The sequence below is a fragment of the Miscanthus floridulus genome, chromosome 1 (genome assembly GCF_019320115.1).
Source record: "Miscanthus floridulus cultivar M001 chromosome 1, ASM1932011v1, whole genome shotgun sequence".
Taxonomy (NCBI): domain Eukaryota; kingdom Viridiplantae; phylum Streptophyta; class Magnoliopsida; order Poales; family Poaceae; genus Miscanthus; species Miscanthus floridulus.
Genome location: NC_089580.1, coordinates 85,090,608 through 85,092,461, shown reverse-complemented (window position 1 = coordinate 85,092,461; position 1,854 = coordinate 85,090,608). Strand labels below are relative to the sequence as shown.

Genomic DNA, 1,854 nt, shown 5'->3' with positions numbered 1-1,854 from the left:
CTTGTTCCACCTCGGAGGCCTTGTCAAGTTCAGGGGATGACGAGTTTGAGGATGGATCTTTCTTTTTACGCCATCTCTTTCTATTCTTCTTCTTGACAGGTTTCTCTGGCTCTTCAATCGGCTTTGGTTTCTTCATCTTGATTCTCTTCGGATGCTTCTTCTTTTCCTATTTCTCATCAAAGAGGGGTTGTCTAGAGGCAAAAGCAAATATTTCTTTTCTTCTAGCAAAGTGGAATTGGATTTGCCCAGAAGCCACATATATGTAAGCATTTGTAGTACTAAGGAAAGGACGACCAAGGATTAAAGGTGTATCCTCGGCGTTACCCATGTCTAAGATCATAAAATCTATAGGAATATAGGCACTTCTAACTTTAACTAATAAATCAGTGGCTACTCCCTCAAGATAATGGGTAGATTGATCATCTAATTGCATGTAAACTGAGGTTGGCACTAAGGTAGTGTAGAACAATTTGTCATATGTTGCTTTTGACTTTATGTTAACACTAGAGCCTAAATCACATAGAGCATTATGGAAGGTATGAGTTTCAATGGAGTAGGTAATCGCGGGGGTACCGGGATCACGTCTCTTAATGGTAAATGGGGAATCTAATAAATAGGAACCCCAAGAATTTAAAGCATAGCCATACTTTGCAGTAACAAGGTTGGTTGTCTCCATTGTTCCCTTATGATTGCCAGGAATTCTATCTTTTTCATAGGATGGGATAGCAGCAGCAATTTGAGCTAATTGGGTTTCTATCATCTTATTAAAACTAAGTTGATTCTTTAAGACAGAACAAAAATCATCCAATTTAGCATTTATGTTTTCCAACATCTTGTCATGAGCATGCAACTTTTTATTTATACTATTAGTCATTCTACTTTTGACTGTAAACAAGATCTTTTAGGAAAGCATAACTATTATTACCTTGATTATTCAAATGAAAAGAAGAGTAATAATTGTTACCTCCCTGGTTGTTGGAGCGCTGATTCCAGCCTTGATGTTGTGGACGAAACCCGTTGTCGGTGTTGACAAAGTTGAGGTCCTCTTGGGTTTTGGGATAGGAATTGCCCGAATGTCGAACATCTCCATAAACTTCGCAAGTCATGTGGGAATCCATGGCTTTGAGTGTCTCTTGGGCACTCACCTTCTCATAATGTTCCACTCGCTTCGCGAGTAGATCCATCTTAGCTACAAGCATGTCAATTTGTTTAATTGAATGTATACCTCATTTATGGGGTTGGAGTCGATCGTCGCTCCATCCTTGGTTGGAGACCATCTTCTCGATTAGTGTCTTTACATCTGCAACACTTAGCGAAAAAGAATGCACCACCACCAGCAACATCTAAATGGCTCCTATCTAACGACACTAATCCATGGTGGAAGTTCTAGATCAAAAGTCAGTCTTGCATGCCATGGTGTGGGCATGCAGAGACGTACTCTTGCATTCATTCCTAGGCTTCGGGAATCGATTCATCTGCTAGTTGTTGAAAACTAGAGATCTTATTGCGCAGAGCATTAGTCTTCCCCCTGGGGAAAAACTTAACTAGGAAAGCGTTGGAACACTTATCCCAGGTATCTACAGCATTGCAGTTAGAGTAAAATCATTGCTTAGCCTTTCCTAACAAAGAGAAGGGGAAAAGGCGAAGACGTATAGCCTCTTGGCTCACTCCCTTAATGGTGAATGTGCTACAAATCTCCAAGAAATGTTGGAGGTGAGCATTTGCATCCTCATGGGCTTTCCCATAGAACAAAGTAGCTTGAACCATCATGATTAATGCTGGTTTAAGCACAAAGTTAGCATCCCCATTGATAACATTGGGTCTGGTGGCTACATTAGCAGCCGAGGGTGCAAA

The 1,854-nt window shown here is 40.7% G+C and overlaps 1 non-coding gene across 1 annotated transcript; it reads left to right on the top strand.

Moving 5' to 3' along the window:
- The first annotated feature begins 1,408 nt into the window (after positions 1 to 1,408).
- Positions 1,409 to 1,517, top strand: LOC136511741 (small nucleolar RNA R71). The gene has a single exon (XR_010772817.1). It is a non-coding gene; the product is annotated as a small nucleolar RNA R71 (small nucleolar RNA).
- Positions 1,518 to 1,854: the final 337 nt, after the last annotated feature.